Here is a 22,024-nt window from a genome sequence, read left to right as displayed (position 1 = left end):
AACTATTTGGTTCGGTTTGGGAAAAGATCATAGTTTGGGTTTAAAATAAGTATTTTAGTGAAGTAAGTTACATACATGGTATGTTGAGCAGCTCCTGTCTGAGTTGCAAGTCTTGAGTTAGCTACGTTAGGTCGCTAATTTCAATTATTCCAATAAATACATAAATAAATGATGTATACCTCTTTTCCTTATTATACAGAGAAATGCAGCCATACACCTGAATCCAAGTTTCTGTCTTTTTCAGAACTAAACCGAGCTTTGGTGACCTTATTAACTCATTATAAAACATATTTCATTCAAACTCGACGGACAGAAACAAAATAAAACTCACCCAAACTTTCTTTCCACTGTTCCAACAATCACCAACTCTAGTTTGGTCCAAATAAATTCTTAATTCACAGAGTTAGATGTGAAAATATTCTGGTTCTGTAGGCTGTTCTCTCCTTCATCAGTCTCTGAGCAGCAGCTCTCACTTCTTCAGACTGTTAAATTATCAAATGTGCACAATTGGACTCAGCCAATCAAAGACGGCCGATATATTTGTTCAAACACTCAACCTGATGTGAGTTAAGTATATTATGTGAGTCATCTTGTCTGTGTAAATAAGAATCTGTTAAAAGCAAGTTTTTCCTCGCCACTGTCACCATAGTGCTTCCTCTTAGTGGGACCTCCTGGGTTCATAAACAGTACAGTGCAGACCTGCTCAAACTGCGGTCTAGTAGGTGAAAATCTGGGTGTGTCTGACCCATCCATCGACCTCGACCTCCTCCTCACTCGGACTTTGTTGTTCTTTATAGGTCCACTTCACGACCCGACCTCCTCCTTTGCTCCCATCACAATTACTATGGCCACTGGCGGTCGCCACTTAACAATAAGAATAAGTCATAATAAGCTGCGGTCACTTTTCTGGTGAGGGTTGTCTGTTCAGCTGATTTGTGGAGGCCCAGAATTTCCGGAAAGGATTAATTTAGCCTTTTTAAAGCCCTTTTTCTCTGAAGGATAGACCGACATGGTGCAACCATTTGCTCGATGTTTGCCGAGAGCTTAAGTGAGAGCGGGATGCCTGAGTCGGGGACAGATTGTTAACGATACAGAAACTAAGCTATGCAGCCATTGATGTAGCTGCAAATAAAAGGTCAGTAAAAAATAACTCTGTGTAGATGGTTTCAACTGATTCTAAGAGCAAATTAAATAATTAAAGGGGCTGGGAATAATGCCAGGAATTGGACATCTTTGTTCTATACTAATATCTTCTTTTGAGGTTATTTATGCTCTCTCTTAATAAACTGCGAAAATTCACTGCATGCTTGACTTGATGTTGAACTTCTTCTTCCATCGGTTCAATACAACTTTACTATGATGTCCACGATTTATTTACCTCATAAAAACTTCATGAAAAGATGGCAGAGCCGCGTTGAGGTCGTGAGTGTTTTCCACTCGCTGTACATTTTAAGTCTTGGACCCGGCTGCTCGAGCCGCGCCACAGACACAGAGACGATGTGCAGTAAATGTGAATGGTGGGCATTGTTGGCACAGCGCTGGGCCCGGACTGGGCCAGGCCCGGCGGCCTCGCAGGCAGTCCAGAGCTGGACCGGGGCTAGGCTGTTCCAGAGCTGTAGTATTAGACTCAAATAGGCCCACAACATAACAACATGAGCTGAGCTGTCACAGGGGATTACTTCAGCGAGGCAAGCCAGCGGGGTCTCCACTGCTCTGCCGCTCTACCAGAGAGAAAGAGAGAGTGGAGGGGTGGGAGGTAGAGGAGGAGGAGAAGAGGGGAGCGCTTGTTTCTGCGTGAGAGAAAAGGGAACAACGGCAGAGGCTGAGAGGAACAAGGCAAGAGACAGAGAGGCAAAAAAAGAGGCAGCTTGTTGCAAACGACAAGCAGTGGGGAAGAAAAGGGAGAAAGAGAACAAAAGGGGAAGAGGAGGAATAAAGAGAGTGCAGCTTGTAGCCCGATAAGGTGCATTCTGTTTGTTTGTAATGTTGGAGCACTCGTCCTAGCTGGGCTTTGTGGGGAGAGTGTGTGTGGATGCCGTGTGCCGCCCTCCTCCTGCAGCCGCCGGCGTAGGATCCGTGAGGACCGACGAGCTGCTGCTGAGGTACACACACACACACATCGCACGTGGTCGCCCATTTTTCTGACCCAGATGCCGCGGCCGTGCATCCCTCCCTTCTGGGGATTGTTACACTTCCAGTGAAGGTGTGGCGTTGTTGCATGATTGGTTTTGTACATACTTGCCCTTGTACTTACCCTCCCGATTTTCCTGGAAGACTTTTCTATGGCCTCTCCTGGATTCCTCCCGGGGTCACAGTTCTCCTGCATATGTCTTTTTTGGGGGATTGTTGCGACCTAAAATGCCTGATTTTACAGGAATAAGAAGTTTTTTGCAGTGAAATGATGGGGGCAAGTGAAAATTGTGAAAAAGAAGTTGCTATTTTTTTTGTATAATTCATTAAAAATCAAAAGCAACTTGTTCTGGGGAGAATAAAAACCGCACTCTGTTCTGAGTGTTCAAAGTAACCTGACCACAAAGGCTCAGGATTACAACAATTCTAACAAAATATGGTTGGTTTGTAAATGAAGAAGTGCACCGGGGGGTGGGATTCCACAAAGAAGCAAAATCTCACAGAAAATTATAAAATATAAAGGTGCACAGAGCGTTGATAAATGTCAATAACAAAGACAAACCTTGTGGTCTTTTTAGTACCTCTGACAAAATAAAAAACAATTAAAACAAAAACTATGAAATAAAATGTAAGACATTTGCGTGGGGGACTCCTGTGATTGGTGGAACTCACAGGAAGCTACACATTAATGGTTGAATTTATGGAAAAGTTGCTGTAGCTCGACAAAGTTGCAAGGATGTGCAGAAATCATGGGGATTGATTGCAACATCGCAACTTCCTGGAGGGACTGATCAAATGTCGTCTCTTGGCATGAATGTGACGTAGAAAAGAGCTGCTCTCGAGAAATGGACAGTATATAAAAGAAAAAAATATTTAAGGAAACATCAGACGTCCTGGATTCTTGTCTTTTATAGAAAGTTTTAAAGGAAAGTAGCATGGATTTTGTAGAATCTGTCTAATAGGCTGGAACAAATGCAGCTAGTCTGTGTTGTTTTTATTAAAGAAGGAGAGGAAACGTAGAGTTAAAATTAATGCAGATTGTTCGCCAGATGAGTAAGTGTCTGTTTATGAGTTGATGTTTTATGAAATGATTAATCATCTTTTAAAAGGAGTAGATGTTTGTAACAAAATTAAATTGAGCAAAATGTTAATGGAGTTTGGCAGGCAGTCACCGAACTCAAACTCCAGAGTGTGTATTTTCTGAGCAGTGGGCTTGTTTTTGTCAATTTATGATTTTGCATGTATCTTGCGCCTCACTATTTGGACTGCTTTGCTCATTTTTTGCACATGCAGTTGCTACATTTTTCTCCTTTAACAGTAAAAGTAGTAGAATTTAACATGAAAATGCTTTTGCACTGTGCTTAATTTTTAAAAATCACCGGAATTCAGGAAACAAAGTATCTGAAATTGACCCCCAGACCTCCTCAAGGTTGGCGAGCATGGTTTCGTTTTTGTGAGCATACTTATGTGGACAAGGGGAGGGGCTAAACAAAGTACAGGTGCTGTCTTACCCCTTCATTTGTGATGATTTGATGTCTGGGATGGTTGGTTTTACTGTAATGCCTCCTACCTGGCGCTCCGTCTCACTGTTGCTGCTCGATGGTGGGAGATTTCTCCCTGCTTCCCTGCAACTGTTTGCCCAGTCGAGCAGAACATTCAACGCTTGTACTTCTCCTTTTTTTTTTTTCTTTTGTTGTTGTTGTTCTCACTCTGCTCTGTCTCTATTCAAACCTCCTCTGGCTGTGTTAGCAGCATTGGTTCCAGGACGATGCAGTTAAAAGCTGAAATATTAGGAAGTAGGATTCGAATAACACATGGTACCATATGCAGATTTTTTTTTCTTGCTTTTAAATTAAATCTTTAGCAGTTCAGTGTCATTCACCTTTGACATCATAGATACATCTGTTTTTTTTTTATTTATATACAGTATTTATCATACAGTTGTTGTTTTTGCCCTTCAGCTAATTTACATTTTTGTATTATTCCGCCCACACATGCATGAATATGTATCATTTATATTCTTTTTCTTTTCCTTGGTGTCAAGAGTTTGTAGTATCTCGTAGAGTCAGTGCTGATTCTGAAGCTTCGACTAATAAAATTCTAATATATTAAAGTTTTAAAGCCCCTGAAAACATTTTTCCCATCTTCTATCGTCCTATACAAGGACAAGGACACTGTCATCTTAGAAAACCCGTGAAGATACTCGTTCAGTTGGGTAAGACTCACCTGTATTTGTGTGTTTTATTTGTTTGTTTTTCCCTGTCGTCACTAGTTTGATGGGGGCGGAGCTCTGTTGGTACAAGATGATGTCACACATTTTTTTCTTCCTCTTTACGGAAGCTTGAAACTCTCAAAACTCTGTTTCATTTGGACTTGGAAAAATATACTTTCGGCACATTTTACATTAGTTATAGGGTTGTTTGCTTTTGTTGCCATGCAGATTTTTAGTGTTACACTGTAACTTTTAACTTTAATTGTTAATTATTTCACCACAACTGTGTGATATTGGCAAAAAATTATTTTGAGTTGCTATGCAAGACTAAAAACTTAAAAATTCTGAAGGCATTTGGTGTAAAAATGATCAGACTTAAAGGGATAGTTCACCCCAAAATAAAAATTCAGTCATTATCTACTCAGCCTCATGCCGACTGAAGGTCAGGTTCAGTTTTTGAGTCCACAAAACGCTGCTGGAGTTTCACAGGAAAACAGCGTTGCAGAATCTCCCAAACAATGGAAGTGAATGGTAACCAGTTTTCAAACATAAAACAACAACAGAACAAAAACATAAAATGCCTCCATACTGCTCATCTGACCCACAGTTGCTTTAAAATTCCAGAAACCTGTCACTTTTGAAGGATTTTTCTATAAAAAAAAAATGTCCTATTTAAAGACACTGATTGATATTTCTATCACAGTTAACCCCCAGTTGCTTTAAAACACTAAAAACCTGTACACTCTGAAGCCTTTTGGTATAAAAATTGTATGATTTAAAGGCACTGATTAATATCTCTCTCAGCATTCACCTGCAGTTACCTTAAAATACCAGAAACTTGTCAATTCTGAAGAGTTATGGTCTAAAAAATTGTCAGATTTAAAAACATGGATTCATATTTCTATCAGCGTTCACCTCCAAATGTGGAAAAGATCTTTAAAAAAACAAATTCGTGAGGTTTGAGTTTCATGGCATTGATTATTTAAGAGGAAAGGGAAATAGGTGCGAGGGTCTCCTTATTAAGAGCGGAGGTGTCCACTCAAGCGGAGCAGGATTTGACACTTTCTGAACCGCTAATAGAGCCTGGATTTGTGTCTTTGTTAGTTATTTTTATTTATTTTCATTTCCCGCACGTTTTGTGCACAAATGGAGCAGAAGGTGATGGAGACATGTCTTGTTCTGGATGTGAAAAACGGGGGAAAACGAGAGGTAAAGAGGTGTCCCTTCTTTTAAAAATTAGACAGCCAAACAATAGAACTTTTTCTCTCCGTCTCTACTGTATTCCATCTGTTTGAAAACCACACATTTTTATTTTAAAGCTGCCATTACTGATACCCCACCAGTCACAATTTGTCTGAACTCCCCTCCTGTTGCATAAAAGATTGAGACAAGCGTTTGCCGCGCACCTGATCATGAAAAACAGTCATGCTGAGGTTGACTTGTTTTGCAATGAGTGAACATATTTCATTGATGTTTGCAGGTAGTAATTTATTGCACCATAATTTACTGACTGAATCTGTGAATGCTTCATTGGGTGACAAATGAAACTGCTTTTGAGGCATGCACTTCATTTGCAATTTCCCGATGAAAAATATGACTTTGAACGGTTTCTGCATCAAGCGGTCGCTCCGAGCGAGGAACACGGGGGAAATTTTCCAGAGGTTTAGCCCATGTGCAGGACGGCGGAGTGACTGTGGCTGGGCTGATGTAGCTGTGTACATCAGAGGAAAATGCCTTTGTAGTGCAGAAGTGTTCAATACAGCAGAAGTAAATAATGCATAGTGCAGTCAGAAAGGACATTTTCATTATTTTAGGTCTGTTCTCTCCAGCACAGTGGATGTGAAATGAAACAATGAGGTTCAAATGCTGACTTTCGCTTTTAATTTGAAGGTGTGGGACCCCCTGTTTCAGGACAGCGTAGCAGTAGGCAAGCTACAGTCTTAAAGGGATAGTTCAGATTATTTGAAGTGGGGTTGTGTGAGGGTCAGTGTGCTGTGGACAGGGTCAGCCACCTAAAAAATCACTAAAATTAAGAACATTTTCAACTCTTCAGCACAGCCTTTTCTAATGAGAAATCGCCAAATATCACTCTATCCAAACCAACCAAACTCCATTGGCAAAATCAGCAATTTTACCTCACAGAACACAGGAACGGCTGGTCTACCGCTGCCTTGATCGGTTGGTTTGTTTGCGTCGTTGCATGACCTTTTTGAGTCAGAATTAACCTTTTAAAACACACAAGTTACACAGAAACCCAAACTAACGAACCAATTGAGACAGCAGTACAGTAGCAACTCCTGTGTTCTGAGGTAAAATGACCTGTTTCGCCAATGGGGTTTGGTTGGTTTGGACAGAACGAAGTTTGGCTTACACCAGGACTCCTGCTGCTTCCTCAGATTGGAGGCATGTCAACCACCATCTACTGTAGGTAATACACTGACCATGGATAAGTTCCTCATATAACCCCACTTCAAATAATCCAAACTATCCCTTTAAGAGCCAAACAGTGTAAAATTCTCAATTGTCAATCTCAGTCCACCTCCAAGAAGTGAAGAAGAAGACCTGGGAAAGTACGGTCCCAAGTTTCTGCTGTTGACTGATCTAGAAAGTATTTCACACCAACTATTAATTGTAATGGCTCTTCATTTGTTAAATATTAATAGTAACACAGTAATTGCTGCCAATTAAAACTTCCAGGAGTGCTCGGTAGGGTCTGTCCATATGGACCTGTCCATGGATTGGTCCATGCAGCCATTGCAGATGTCAATCTGCTGCACATGTGTGGAGCTCATCTCCAGAAAGTGGTTTAAACAAAACTAATAGGCATCTGTGGTGTCCATAGCTGTCCATGAACGCGTCTGTTTTGGGAACATAATCCATGACTAAAAGTAAAAGTTGAAAGGGAAAGTCCACAGATTTTATTTTACACATTGTGAAAATAGTTGTACGATTTTGCTTGTTGCTCTCAAGGGCGTGAAAAAGTGACTTCATTTAGGTATCTCTGCCTTGGCTCGGCGACTGCACATTTTTAAGGTTGCGTTACAAACCAGAGTTTGAAAAATGTGGAGATCACAAGGCAGGGAGGGTTCAGTGTTTTAGGAACAAGACTCATACGAGGGACTAAAAGTAAAGTACAAGGATTTCTCAGCCTGTGCTGCTTCCATTTTGATGATTCTTTCCTTAATCTGTCTCTGGTGGGTCACCCAACTTTATGAAACTGCGGTACTTGGAGTACGCTGTGAAAGTTGCAACTTCATCATTCATTTGTGCTGAAGACAGAGGAAAAAAAAAAGTCAATATCTTGACACTACTATTTACTGTGCTGCAGAGATGGGAGTAAGTCACATATCTGCAAGTCTCAAAGAAGTCCGAGGCGACTGTGGTGATAATCAAGCAAACCAAGTCATTGATCTCACCGTGTTTCTACATTTAAATCATTTTAAAGACAGTGTTCTTTCAAAGTTATTTTTAACTTTAACATTGAACATGACACAACATGTCATGTCACTGATTTTTGAGTTGCACACCTTGCATACCACTGTTCTGTTCTTGAATCCAAATTTTATTATTTTTTGACTGCCCATGATAGTTGCCTTGTGCATTGGCCTCTGCTGCGTCCAAGCAGGTTGCCAGGTTTGTGAACATTGCACTAGAAAACCTGTCAATATCCAGAGAACTGCAAATTAATTTTCAGATGTCAAGTTATTTTGAGATCTGTCTGTGCCAAGTTGCAAGACATGAATACCAGGTCAACGTCAGGTCTTTTTTCAGTGTTTGTCAAGCAAGTCTCAAGGCCTCAAGTCAAGTCCTGTGACTTGAGCCTCCACCTCCGCTGTCTGCTGCTGTTCAGTCTGTCCGAGCAGTTTTAGTGAAAGCTGAGATGATCAGCACATTTTCCTGTGAGAGTTTGCCTCTGTGAGTTGATATTAGCCTTCTCCTTTTGCTCCACCCCTCCACTTCCCTGTCCTCTTCATCCTCTGGGTGTACTGGTCGTTAAACCAAGCGTCCCCTCCCTCTCACCCCACACATTGTACCTATCTAATGGTGTGGAGGATATTAGGCCTCTATTACCGATATGACCGTTGGTTTAAAGTCACTGCCTCTCTCCTCAGATGGGTCAGGGAAATGGGCGTTTAAATGGCCTCTGCCCCCCCTCACCCTCCTCCTCACCCATTTCTCCTCTCAGCCTTCTTGAATCTGCTAAACCAGCCGTCGCAGCCTCGGTGAGAGGGAGCGCACCTCGTCTCCGCTACAACGATTTAATCTGCCGAGCACCTTTTCAATCAAAGAGTGTCAGGCAGGGCCGCTCTCAACACGACTCTAATACAATGCATGGACACACACGTACAGGAAGTGGGGGGCGTGCAAAGAGATAGAAGGGGTTGGGGGGGGGGGGGTTCTGCGAATAGTCGCACGCGCGCACATGTGCACCGCATGCCCAGGCGCCGATCGATACTCGCAATCATCCAGGTGACAATGGGCGCGGGTTTATCGTCCCCTGATTCACACCCTGCTATCATCACCTTCGCACAATCACACAATCAAGGGGAGGAGGCGGCGGGAGGGGGGTGGCGGTCGAGTTGGTTGATGGGGGGGGGTATTTGAAGGGAGAGGGTGCATATGTGAAAGAGGAGGGAGGGAACAGAGCACGGGAGCTTGCAGGTACATGAAATGTGTGAATATGTGCGTGAAATGAATTGAAATGGGTGTGAAAGTGCATCTATTTGCGGGCGGATGCGTAGACACCTCCCTTTGTGTTTGTTAGTGTGTGTGTGTGTGCGCGCGCGTGTGCAAGAGTGTGTGCAAATGGTTACTTTCCATTGTGTGTGTGCGTACTGCATGTGCGGGCGATGTGTGATCCTCCATTTTTCTGAGCGTGTGTGTGTGAGTTTGTGCACATACAGTACATCTGTGTGGTGTATAAGTGTCTGTGTGTGTGTGTGTGTGTGTGTGTGTGTGTGTGTGTGTGTGTGTGTGTGTGTGTGTCAGTTGTTATCAGAATGACACCATCCTGCTCTCTCTCCTGCAGCCCCAGAGGATCAGTGGAGCTGCACCAGTTTCAAATGAAAATAAATGAGAGGCAGTGACCGCTACTGCCTGGGTCCCACTTTAATGAGGAAAAGGAGCAGAGAGGGAGGGAGGCAGAGGGAGGAGAAGGAGGACAGAGGTGGAGGAGGGAGGGGGAGGATGGGCTGGGTGGGGAGAAATTGGAAAGTGAGGGAGAGATTGGTCGGAGTTGGCGGCGGAGGTGCACAGAGAGACGAATGGAGAAGGGGGGTTGATGAATGGAGGGCCCCTCTCTGTCACCGATGCGATGGCCAATTACAGTTGGAGCGCGCTCCGATGCACTGCAGGTGGAGCGTACAGTGTTTTGAGTGGCCGGAGAATATCCCTCCATCCTCCATTTGCATTGAGAGGAGAAATCACTGCAGAGTGCACAACTTAGAGCAGCTTTGGGGGTTTACTGTGCAATTCAGTAGAACTGCATTAATGTCGTTCACCATTGTCGGTCTGGACTGCACTACACAAGTGTCTCCTTTACACTCCACCCTAAAGCTAAAACCCTGTATCTCCAAATATGGCGGGTTTTCAATTCTAAGATAATATGCTTTTATGCTCCATTAAGGATTTTTGTTCTTCTACTACTCTGGCTAATTTAACCCTCTAAAGAGTAATGAAACATTGATTTTTCAGCCTGTTCCCACCTTTTTCAGACATTTTAAAAAACATCCTATGATGTCTCAGGATCCTGTGATCCCTAGTTCTACATGTGTGCTCTTCCAGGATCTTATTTTATGCTCCAAAGATCCTATCTTTCCTGTTTTTATAGCATATCATGAGTTAGGGTTAGGGGTTAGTATAGAACTTAGGACTCAAGGAATATAAAATGTGTTCCAGTCAAAGTTGGAATTCATCTTTCATTAAGCCTCGCCCTCCTTAGTTACTGTTGCTATGCCTGAGACGTCTGTCTGCAGCTGACGTTTTAATGCTAAAAGACTAAGGCTAAAGCTAGCTTACATCTCAGCAAACGTTGTTCAGACGGTGAAATTTAAATTGTGTACAATAGATAACAGAAACTTATTCGTACCCTTGAAAAAGGAAGCGACTAGATAAAATACAGTGGACCTTAAGACGGTCACCCAGCCAAACCAGCCAGACCGCCACTAAACTAACCGGCTTAGGCCTAAGAGAGATGCAACATCACTGCAGCTAGTAAGCTAGCATTTGTTAGCTGGACATGCTAAAAATTGCAGCTTATGTTACTCCAAAAATTATGCTAAGTATGACTCGTATTAGAGCCACACACACACCACTTCAACATGTGAAGACATGCAAAGCTTGACGGACCTTCAGTGTCCTTGTTCTGTTTGCTAATCTCTGATTGGACAGTTGCTGTTTGCAGGAGGGGCTTAGCGAAAGGTCAGTTTTCATAGTTAATGTATTGACATTTTTGGGGGGCATTTTTAAGGTTTTCCCAAAGAACTTTCAGAAACCATATCCAGAATGACACTGGTGAAATATTTTAACTCTAGTCATGTGCAGAACATGTTTTACTGTGTGATATTATGTATTATTTTAATTAAATACAGGCAGAAAACTCTGTTGCCTTTTAGTTGATGGTTTAGTATTTACAATGTGCGCATTCATGGTCCCTGCCATTTATTGTGTGACGTCAGACAACTCCCTCTTCATGAAGCTTGGGAAGATGGATTTGCCCCGAGTCACTCTGAGTGCTGCTCTTTTGTACTTTCTCTAGTGGGAGGTTGGAAATTTTCACAATGCTGCAACAGATCCCGGGGGCATAAACACTTTTCGCTGACGTAAATCAAATGATCTCAAAATCTTTTGATGTATATGTATGATGTCATTAAATAGGTTTGAGTCAGCTCTGCTGTTTGTTTGCCCACTCTTTATAAAAACCTACTGGATAATCTCTGGGAGCTTAAAGTGAGGCAGTTTTTCTTGGTTGACATTTGGGAGATAGACAGGTTTTACGAGATGGAGAGGGCAGAGCGGCTAATACAGTTTTTATAGATCTTGTCAATAAAAACATGCCAAACACTCTTTAAAGCAGTTTCGTATGTTGAGGTTTTCTATTTTATAGTTTTTGCACATCAGTGGCCCCAAATGTCTTGTAGAGTTTTAATTTTGCATTGACCAGATCTACTCCAGATCTGACTTGAGTTTTTTTTTTTTTACAATAGCAACTTTTGATCATCATTAACCAAACACATGAGGAGCAGTAACAATAAAGTTTTCCTTCATTCTGCACTGAAAAAGACTTAAAAAATGAATTAAATTGGTGACACACAAAGGAATTGTTTTCCAAATAAACTGTGTTAATCTATCTTGTAAATTTGATTTTAATAGTAATTGGTTAAGTATTTTTTTAGGATGGTCACCAAACTTTTTTTCTTTCTACTTTTAATTATATTCAAATTAAGTTGAGTAAAAGGGGAAAAAAATGCATTAAAATGCCTTTATTGCAGCTGCATTTTCATGTCAGACCATAAAACAAACACATATTGAGGCGTCAAGACAAACAAATAGCCCCTTTGACTCCCTGATGAAGGCTTAGTGCCAAAAAGTTTGTTTGCTTGAAGGTCTAACATGGCAATGCTGCGACAATTACGGCATTTTAATTGTTCTAAAAGAGAGTTTTTTTTAAAGAGTTTTGTGTGCACTCCAAAGAGTACCTCAGACAAACTCATTTTGATGCCAAAAAGCACTCTTATCCAAACTTTTTTCTTTGTAATTGTGGGAAAAACTTAATTTATTTATGTCTTACTTTTTTCAAGTTGGCCTGGCGCTACATTTTCCTGCCATTCTCTGGGACAAAATCAAAGACTTTTTTTTTTTAATATCAATTTTAAAGCTTTACTATATTGTCAAGAGTTGAACCACAGCACTGGCAGATGCTGGAGTTCCCCTTTAAAAGTTTTACTGAAAAGCTGCAACTTAACTTCGCAGATTTCCACAGTCCACTATAGTGTTGTTAAAAAAAAGAAAAGAAAAAAAAGAACCAAAACTCTGCTTGATTAGATCCTAAAAATCCCACAGGATGAGCCCAAAAGAACACAGCGCGCGAACCAGAAACCAGGCCAAAGTCATCTTGTCGAGAGTCGGGACATATGAGGTTTTCCCTCGACGGCGGCGTTATGTTTCTACTTGAGCGCGGCCGAGCGTTGTCCAGTCCAGTCTAGCAGAGACCATTAAAACTAGCAGACAGCAGCACAGTATAGCCGGGAGGCCTCTTCAGGGGCAGAGGACATCAAGTGTGTGTTTGTGTGTGTGTGTGTGTGTGTGTGTGTGTGTGACTGAGTGAGTGAGATAGTGAGAGAGACCCGCACTTTAAGTCATGTCGAGACCACCGGTGCAGACATTAGTGTGAGAGGGTCAGTGAGCAGGTCAGGAGGTATTTGCTCGACAGCGTTGGACTTGATCAGAATGTCCTGTAACGCAGATTGTGTGTGTAGGCGTGTGCATGTCTACATGTACATGTGTGTATTAGAGTCAGATGGACAGGATGGGCTTTTCTTTTTTTCAGTCAGTCAAAAGTTGATCACACTTCAGCTTCTCAGTGTCAAATCAGGACAGTCAGCTGAGATGTCCATCTTGGATTAATGTTCATGGCTGAAACTCAGGACAGAGGAGCGGGTGGTGATTAAAACAGAGTCATTCAGAATAACATTAGACTCTTAACTCTGATCATTTATTTTTTTAATATCATCTAGATCAGAGGATGATATGAAGCACAGTGTCCTCACCGTGTTTACAAGATGCACAAATCACCGTCCAACAAGTCAGCGTTACAGACAATTTAAACGTCCTCTCAGCAGCTAAGTTGTCATTAAGCTGTAGAAGCTCACAAATACATTTTCTAAATATTTTAATCACATATTCCTCCAGCGGTGGCAGCTACACTCTGTCATCCGGTTTAAAGCGGGGCGAGTTACATCAACGATCCTTTGCTTCTGATCAGAATCGGTCACAATCAGAAATATTTTATTGATTGTTGGGGAAACAGTTTGTGTTACAGTTGCTCCCATACAAGAATAACAGTATATATAAGCATTTAGAAAATATAAGAATGGAAATAGCGAAATGCAAAAAAAATACGTGCATTATACTACTATATACTGTAAGAAAAAATATAAATAAGAGGTGTAAAAATGTGTAAACAAAATTTGGACAACATATACAACAGTGATGCACATAAAGTAAAAATGAATCAAGCGAGAAGTCGGGTGATTTTCTCATAAGACTACATACTTTTTGAAACCAGTGGCGTCGCCCCCTGCTGGCCACTACAGAGAATGCAGGTTCAAGGCACGTCTACATTGGCTTCACTTTTCAGACCCAGAGGCACCGCCCACCATTTAATATAAAATCTATGGAAGGGGGTCGGCAAACTCATTTTTGGCCAAAGGAAAAAACAAAAACTGACTGGAGCCACAGTCATTGAATTCTCTTTTCCTCAGACTTTTTTTTTTTTTTTTTTTGGATTTGGCTCCTAATTATTTAAAAAGCAATTTAATTTTTACAGCTGTATAAGGTTAGGAATTACTTTACACCTGCAACAATGATAAAATTTAATTGTTAAAATGTTATTTTTTATTCTTTTCCGTCAGTAGTTTTTTGATGTGACCCGGGGCCACTGGAGAGAGGCAAAAGAGCTGCATGCGGCTCCAGAGCTGCAGGTTGCAGACCCCTGGTCTCTGGGATTATCTTGAGGAATCCGGTCATAATTTCTGGAAAGAGACGTTGCTGTTAAGTTTTTCATTTTGGCCACCTAGTTCCATTACATTTGAGATATAGAGAATAGGACTACAGGCAAGAGGAAAGGAATGTGATTTAGATTTTTCAGGTGAACTGTCCCTTTAACACCAAATAGAAAAGCACTGAGCTGAGTTCGTGTGTTGTGTCATATCGCGTGCAAAACAGGTCAGCGAACATTTAGAGGCTGCAGCCCCACAGGTAGAGAGCCGGGAACCGTGTTAACTGGAACACGGTGTCCTGACCGGAGTCCAGCAAGGACCAATAACAAACTGACAGAGAAAAGACGGAGAGTGAAAGAGTGATGGAGGACAGCGGACGAGACAGATGGAAGCATGAAAATGGAGGAGGGAGAGGAGGGCTGGAGAAAATATGAGAATGAGATTTGAAGATTGAGCAGTGAGTGGCAGCGAGAGTGATGGAGAGAGTGTTGTGGGGGAGTATCCGTCCACTCCGTCTCTATTTTTGTTTGGTTCTCACTCCTGACAGAATAAAAAAGTAGAGGAGAGTCGATTGGGACGTTTCTATCTATCACTCCTTCATTTAGTGAGTGAGTCAACTGCAAAACACACTCATACATGTGTACACTCTGAGAAACAAAGGTGCTATCTAGAACCATAAAGGGTTCTTAGGCTTTTCCCCATAGGAGAACCCTTTTTAGTTCCTGGTAAATCCATCTTAACATGAAAATCTTTCAAAGAGCTCTACCTAGAACCTGGTATAAAAGGTTATATCTAGAACCATCTGTTAAAGGTTTCAACCAGAACCTATTTTGAGAGGTTCTGCAGAGAACTGGGGTTTCTATCAAGAACCTTTCCTCCTTTTAAAGGTGCAACATAGAACCTTTATCATGGGTTTTATCTATAGCCCACTCTGGGTCTTATCTAGAACACCAGCAGGGAGTTCTACAGGAAATGTTTTTATATTCCAAGGGTTTATCTCGAACCCACCCAGGGGCTTTTATGAAGAACCGTTTATATTCCAAGGGTTTTATCTAGAACCCACCTCGGAGGTTCTACTGAGAACCCCTTTATATTATGGTACAAAGAACCCTTGACAAAAGAGTTCTTCAGGGGTTTCAACAATCATTGAAGAACTCTTTCTTCCAAAAAGGGTTCTTAATTAAACCTTATCACGAAGAACCCTTGACAATCCCTTTCTACAAAGAACCCTTTTAGAACCCTTGTCTCTCAGAGCGTAGTGTAGAGTACACACTGATCAAAATGTGTTTTTCCGGAGTTTTTGAGCGGTAGCAGTCAGGATCTGTCTGGTTTCGGGCTCCTCACATGTCCACTTAGGCTCAAACGCAGCTGCTTGCTTTTCTGAATTATTCATGAGCCCTTCATTAAATATTCACGTGTGAAAAGCCGGCGCCATCAGCTACCCACAATCCTCTCCTGTGGGTGAGATGCGAGCAGGAAGCGTAGAGAGGCCTGGATGATAGTTTGCAGAGTCTGATAGGCAAAAATCAGACTCTGTTTTTTTAATTTGCTCTGTAAGACCACCTATTTTTGGTCCTTTCTCTTTGTCTCTTTCCTTTTCCTCACCCCACCCTCGCTCCTCCTCCTCCTCCTCTTCTCCTTTCTAAGTGATCGATTTGTATTGTTCGGGCAGCTGAGCCCCCCCAGCCCGAGGTGAGAGAGATGAAGGCGGAGAGAAGACAGAAATAACTAGACAGAGGGGAAGGAGGCGAGAAAGACAAAAGTAGGAGAGCAAGCGAGGGCAGAGGCAGACCTTGCCACGAGCGGGATCTGGGAGAACATGGGGCCCTAGGGTGAGGAGATGGAGAGATGGGAGAGGTGATGGGTGAGGAAGGGTGGGAAAAAAAAGAGCAGAACAACAGCAACAACGGGGAGGGAATACGGAACAACACAATGTATGAACTGTTCTGTGGATGTGACCGCTGACCCTGAGTGAAATACAGGCTCAAGGATGCATTTCTTATGGCGTCTTGAGGATGAATGAAATGAAAAGCTGAACATTTCTACACAACAAATGTCTTGTTTTATCGTATTTCCTGTTCTTCTCGTTCTTCGAGTACTTCGGCACCCTTTTTTGGCAGTTCGTTTTGGTGTGTATGAAAGAAAAAGTGACCAATGAGGAGCTGAAATGATATAAGTGTGGAGGTTTGTGGTGGTGCTCCAAAAAAAAAAAAAAATTTATGAAATCTTTTCAGGAAAAGTTGGCATTCAGGCAAAATTTGAAGGTTTGAGGGGACTGAGCAGATGCGTCATTATGTTTCCACCACCTGCCAGACTTCTACACCAAAACATATTTTAATTTTTTTATTGTTAGAGCTGAAGCAAAATCTGGTATCCTTGCTTAATTATTGTCGAGCCATGCTGAATCTTTGAGAACGGGGCTTTTTTCAGCCCGTCCTCACCAGAAAAAACGTGCATGTAGGTCACCAGTTTATTCCAGCTCATATTTTGTTTTTTTATTAGGCAGCAACCTCTAGTGGGCGAAGTAAATATGACAGGAGAAGTATAAAGAGCGAAGTTATTTAAAGGTTTAAGTTACCTAATTTTAGTTTTGGTGGTGATTCTGTTACATGATTGACATCACTTTAGTTATATTACAGACATAACGTAATTATTTTAACCCAAACTACGATCTTTTTGTAGTTTTATTGCTAATCTTACATAAGCCGGTACCATTTTACAACATCAACAGTGTTTCATGTCACATGACTAATGTACGGTTTGGGAGTAACGGGCAGTCGAGCTCGTCTGTCGTGTAGATATGAGGATGTTAAAGAACGGTATGATGGTAGGCGCAGGCTCAACAGTTCTGATTACTGATAAACCATTTAAGTTATTTATAGTTGAGGATTTGCTGCTTCTCTCTATTTTATTTCATTTTAAAGAATATCTTCTGGGTTCAGACTGCTGGTTGGATGAAATAAGAAATTTCAAGACATCACTTTGATCTCTCCACTGACATTTTACATATAAGCGATTAAAGGCGTAACATGCAACGTTTTCCTAAAACGAAAAAAACGATGCACAGACCCTTTCAATCATCGGTGCGTAGTGATGTCTCTGTCAGCGGAGACTCTGCTCTCTGCCTTCTGTTTTCATATTTGTCTCGTTATTTTGCCATGGATGCTTTACCGACCCAACACACTGGTGTTTCACGTTTATGGTGCATTTAGGAACAGCTTGGTCAAATTGAATCACCAGAATTCATTTGAAAATAACAGTAGCAATATCTGATCACTCCGTCTTGTCCTGCTTAGCCGTATCTTTACATGCAGCATCTTACGTGAACTGAGAATGGATCCACTGATACATAAGTTTCGCTCGTTCACCTCGGTTCTTTGCCAGAGAACAACAAAATATGCATGTTCTTGCCCTCATTCATGAACGTGGCCATTCAGCTTCATGTCAGCATCCAGAGGTCCAGGGCTAAAAGCTGACCCTTTATTATCAATGTATGCACTGCTCTTTTGTCACATGGAGTGTAGGAGATCAGCATTTATCCTCTGTGGACCTCGCTGTTCAGTAGATTAGCTTTAGCTAGTTGTTCAGGGTCAGGGCTTTTGTATACCATAAATATAAAACATGTTTTCTGTGGACTATAAGAAAAAGGTAGAAGTCATTTTCACTCACTGTCTTTTATAAAAGTGGTATTCTTGATTCAATAATCTTTATTTTCATCAAAAATTGACATGCAGTGAACGTTAGTGAACACATGCATCATATTAAATGCAATATTAAACAGCTGCTACACAAGTTGCATAATAAAACGATGCCACTTTCTTCCCCACGAGCTGCCGGTCTCACATGACTACATTGAAAATTGAGTACATTCATGTTCCATCGATGGCTGGATGCGTTTTGTTTGGCGAACAGGAGGAAAGGATTTGTTTGGAATTCAAGGCAAATGAGGAGATTTGATTGCGCGATTGTTTACTGGGCGCGCGCGTTCTGGTCGAGTCGCTCTCGAACCTGACGCGTTTTCACCAGCACACGCCACGCGCATGGCGGGACAGGTGTTTGTAAGCCTCTGGCAAACACAGAGGCACACACACATGCAGTTTCTCGCCATCATCACCCGTGTTATTCAGTGATGATGATCATTAAAGTCTCTCATGTAGTAATAATGGTGAGCGCTGTTGTTCTCAGCTTGGTTTTTCAATCTAGAGGAAGGCGTGACATGGTTGAATTTTACAGGCTTTTAATTGAACATTTAAAGGAATAGTTTGGGTTTTTTTTTTAGTGGAGTTGTATGAGGTACTTACTGATAGTCGGTGGATTACCTACAATAGATGGTGGTCACCCCTAATTTTCACTGCTTTACCTCACAGTCAGACAGCCCTTTCTGTCTGTAAATGGATGTTATATAAGCCAAATATTGCCTTCTCCAAACCAACCAAACCCCATTGGGAAAATCAGTAATTTTACCTCACGGAACACAAGAGCTGCAGGTCTACTGCTACGTTGACCTTTCAGTTTGTTTGTGTAATTGTGCAACTCCTCTGTTTTAAAGGGTTAGTTCAGGGTCACAGAAGTCACACAAAAACACAAACAAACTACCCAAGTGAGGCAGCGGTAGACCAGCAACTCCTGTGATCTGCGAGGTAAAATTCCTGATTTCGCCTGTGGAGTTGGTTTGTCAAGAGTGATATTCTGCAGAATGAAAATATTCCAAATTTAATTTACAGGTAAGCTGATATAGATTTTTGAGGAGGTGGGCCTTTGTCATCGACTAAATACCTAATAAAACCCCACAATAAATAATCCCAGCTATACCTTTAAGGGGCCAAATCACAAATACAGCGGCATCAAGCCATGTAAATAATTTTGGTTTTATTTGTTCAAGTTTGAAGAAGAAGAGCACATTCTCAGCAGTTTTCAGACGGACTGTTTCTTCAGCAGAAAGTAGTTTCAGTGAAAGCTATTGACAGCGAGGTCTGTTGAGTATCCTTGGTAATGGGGACAAGGTAATTTTTCAATGCTTTGAGTGCCATAACTCTCCTTCATTGTATCTCTGAGACCAATTTCTCAAAGGAAATAAAACCAAAACTGCTTGTATGCTCAGGTTCCATAGGAGTAAATGGGAAATACCATGTCGTGTAATGTGAGCATGCTTGAAATTGGAGTGAAATATCTGATGTGCTGTTTGGAGGGCGTATCTAAAAATCTGCTGGAAACAAGCAGCGGTATAGTAGACACATGAATGGTGATGTCTTCTTTTATTGTTACCTTGTGTAATACTGCTGTCAGGTCATAAACTCGGGTTGCGAGCCGTCATCCAAAACAACAGCCGTGAGCACCAATTCAGGCCTGAAGACATGATGGGGACGCGGCCGATTATGATGCAGCAGTTGGTTAAGTAATGTTCCGTACAAAACCCTCGTTCTGCGAGGGGTCAGGAGCGGTGAAACATGCAGCGTCGTCCCCACTCCTGGGACACCGCGAGCCCTGAGGCGCTGATAGGATCAGCCTTTCCCATCCATACTCTGACCTCCGTCCTTGCAAGCAAACATGCAAGCTGACCCACGAGCGAAGCCGCAGGCCAGGTCCCACCCACGCCATACACTTACCCTGCTGTACGTGTGCATACTGAGCACATTTTTTTTTTTCCCATTGACCCAGATACTCATATTCTTCCCCCAGAGAGCCGCCTCTCTCAGTCTAAGAGAGGCTCATTATTTTACTGGAGTGCCTCCCCTCTTTTCTCCTCCGGAGGAGGGAGGAAGTGGGGCAACCTGGTAGATGTGCTGCACAGGGGTGCATTCAAGCCCACTGCGGTTCCACAGGGAGGCATACTGGATCCACACAATTAACGCGGCGCAAAATAGAGTCAGCAAGTTTGCAGCAAATTATGGGCTGGTTCATTATTACCAGGCTATCCCCATGCGTAATTGCGCCTCTCCAAATTTGGCCAACTCATTTGATTGTAAATCACCTAACTGGCCGTGCTTTTATTAAGTCACCACGCTGGAGCATGTGTGATGTTCTGCATCAGTCTGCAGCTCATATGCTCTGAATCATGATTGTGCAACGTATTTACGGGGCGGTGAGGCCGAAAACAGCCCTGCGTTTAAAAAAAGCACACAAGAGGATGCATTGATGTGGGTGGTATCTGCGAGATGATGCGATCAGGAAGCTCAGTTTGAGTGATGACACATGAGTTTGATGGTTTATCAAATGTCAAAAAGTTTTTGAGGTGGATGGCCGGCATATACAGGACTTTAACACCATAGTCCGGGGGTTTACATCGACACTCCTGCAACAAAAGCACTTTCATTAAGGTAAGGAAATGTGATTTTGGGTAGGTGTAGGACAGGGGTGAACAGCCTGCGTCTCTCCGGTGGCTCAGAATCAGAAATACTTTATTGAACCATGGGAGGAAATAGTTCACATTACAGATACTTCAATTCAAGAACAGGAAAATATATATCACAGGGCAATCTGTACAGTCTACTAAAATATATACAGACAATATATATTATAAATAGAACAGTTATATACATGTAAAGATAGGTGCTTTACGGTCCAAAAAATCCCTTCAAAAGTGTGTGAAAATGTTTTTTTTTATTACATTTATTATACATTTCATTTATTTCGTAAGCCTAAAATGATGAATACTTGATCAACTAAAATATATGACGTGGCCAACGTCTACAACTCGGCACCTTTTCCTCTAAATTTCGCTGATGCCTAGTCTCCCTCGACAAGCTACGGGTGCCAAATCCCCCCCCAAAAAGAATAGTCTCAAAGAGAAATAGAGAATTTGATATTTGCAGCTCGTTTGTTTGTTTTGGCGAAGGATGGTTCTTTGGAGAGTCCAGGTTGCCAACTCCTCATTCAGGCAATAAAAACACTTTGGTTAAAGTAAGAGAAAGATCATAATTTCAGTTATACTGATAATAAAATAAAAGTCTTAAGTCACTGCTGAGTAATAGTCACTACAACTGGACTGTAATATAGTGCAAGATTGCCTAGTTTGGCAGAAAACAAATGTTGTATGTTAACATTTAACTGATATGTTCAGTATCAGAATTTATACAACTTGGCAGGTACATTACAACAACATTTTCTCATTATGTTTCCCATAAAACATATTTGCTGTTTCAGATTTGTTGTATATGAAGGTATATCTATATATATTTTTAATTTGGACATTGAGATTTTAAACATGTTTCAAGAGCATCCTGCCCACAGTGAATGAATTATGGACAAACAACATAAAACCAATAAGATGATGTATATTTTAAAAGATCCTGGACTAAATCATAAGAAAATCTAATTCTCAGTCACCAGTCATTACTTCTGTATGTCATTAGTTTTTGAAACTTTTAGGGAAATCTCTTTGTGGATAACAAATCGTCCTTTTTGTGCTACACAAATTAGTGTTAAAGGTTAATGACAAAGGCATCAGCACCTTCAAAATGAAATATTTCCCAAATATGGTGAAGATGGTTGTCTGATGAAAATCTATCCTGGCATTTAGATACCTATGGTTAATTATATCCAGCTGTTAAAGGATGTGTCTTGAATAAAGATGCTGATCATGAAAATGTTTGTTTGAAGGTGAAGAACATCTGAGTGTAGGGGGGACTGGGGGCAGGTGTAACAAACTTGATTCCCCCAATCAGAAACGGGCTAGACTGATGACTCTTTGATTTTGAGATATAAAAGTTATTTTTGGACGACAGTGTTTTTCCTTTGCTGCATAAACTTTAGATAACTGCAGATTTAAGCTTAGTTTAATATTATCTCTAGATTATTGATTAAAAAGGAAAACTAACAAACGCTGCTAATCTAGGTGTTGCTAGCCAGCATATGACATTATATCACGTCTGCAAGCTCTGAAGCAATTGACCTTCCTAAGTCCCGCCCCTTTTGGAACATCAGTTAACCTCCTTTTTGCTGTACTTAGAGATACTACATGCTA

General features: G+C 41.5%; 1 protein-coding gene across 1 annotated transcript in view; it reads left to right on the top strand.

Annotated features, from left to right (window-relative positions):
• Nucleotides 1–22,024, top strand: part of celf2 (cugbp, Elav-like family member 2) — a 281,076-nt gene that overhangs the window by 73,789 nt on the left and 185,263 nt on the right. The gene's annotated exons all lie outside the window — the stretch shown is intronic.

Source organism: Lutjanus erythropterus, chromosome 22, assembly GCF_056507025.1.
Source record: "Lutjanus erythropterus isolate fLutEry1 chromosome 22, fLutEry1.hap2, whole genome shotgun sequence".
In the NCBI taxonomy this organism is placed as follows: domain Eukaryota; kingdom Metazoa; phylum Chordata; class Actinopteri; order Lutjaniformes; family Lutjanidae; genus Lutjanus; species Lutjanus erythropterus.
This window is presented reverse-complemented; position numbering and strand designations above follow the sequence as displayed.